Genomic DNA, 1,113 nt, shown 5'->3' on the forward strand with positions numbered 1-1,113 from the left:
TTTTTTTTTCCTCCTGACTGAGCCACCAGTGTTTATCTCGGGAGAGTTTGTGCTGAGCTGGTTTCTGCTAATTTAGTAATGAAGCCTATCCAGGTTGATGATAGCTTATTATTTTCATAAGTAAAAAAACAAACAAATGAGATTATATATATATATATATAAATATATATTAAAAAAAGACACAGTATTTATCATAGCACTAGTGGTCCAGCACCTCTTGGGTGAGGCTGTCCAGACACCATGTGTTTTTATTTGAGTCCAACTCATTAAAAAAGAATCATCTCTTGTCACTTCAATCAAGTGATTTGTTTATTTTAGGCTCCCCTTTTGTTGAGCCTCAGGTTCAGCTGCTGCCCAGGAAATATGGGTTTGGGGAAGGCTGATCGGTGGGCAAGGTCAGACTAAGCTGTTTTGCATCCCAAGAGATGTGGGTCTCTAGGCCCCCATAGGTAAACAAAACAACTGCAGGTTCAGGGATTCAGGGTAGTGAGGTGGGCCAGGGGCACACAGCAAAGCAAGGGAACACAGGGTCCATAGCCAGCATGCTGTCTGCCACTCTACCCTGCCCCTCACTGCCTGCCTTGCCCTTCTCCCATCTCAATGCCTGCCTTCCCTTGTTAAGATGGCCAAATAATCCATTACTCTCAGTTGATTGCCTGGAAACTACCTGCCTTCAACCCAAGAGCTGCTGTGTGCCAGGCTGTCAAGAGGAAGCCATTCCCAGGACAGAGGCCCTTAAGGACAGAGCTGTTTTCTTCCTGCCGGAGTCTTCACCATCACTGCCCAACTCTGATGGGATTGATGCTTTCTGTGGAGAAGTTGGTACCTCATGGAGGCTGATTATTGGACCATTGGTCCCAGAGTGGATGGAACCCATGACTTCCTGATCCCAATTTCCCTACAACTAAGGAAGGCTGCTCCCTACAGCTTGGCCCCAGCAACTCTTAGGAAGGGGAGACTCCATGGGCCTTACAAAAGTCCCACCAGCTGTTTCACATGGATCCTCACAGCTGGTGGGACAACAGCAACAACAAAACCCACTATCACAGGGCTGAGATGCTGCCAGGACATGGGTAGGCCATCTTTGGAGGGGACTGTCTGCCAAGAAAGTGG

Source organism: Grammomys surdaster, unplaced genomic scaffold (genome assembly GCF_004785775.1).
Source record: "Grammomys surdaster isolate TR1022 unplaced genomic scaffold, NIH_TR_1.0 187, whole genome shotgun sequence".
In the NCBI taxonomy this organism is placed as follows: Eukaryota; Metazoa; Chordata; class Mammalia; order Rodentia; family Muridae; genus Grammomys; species Grammomys surdaster.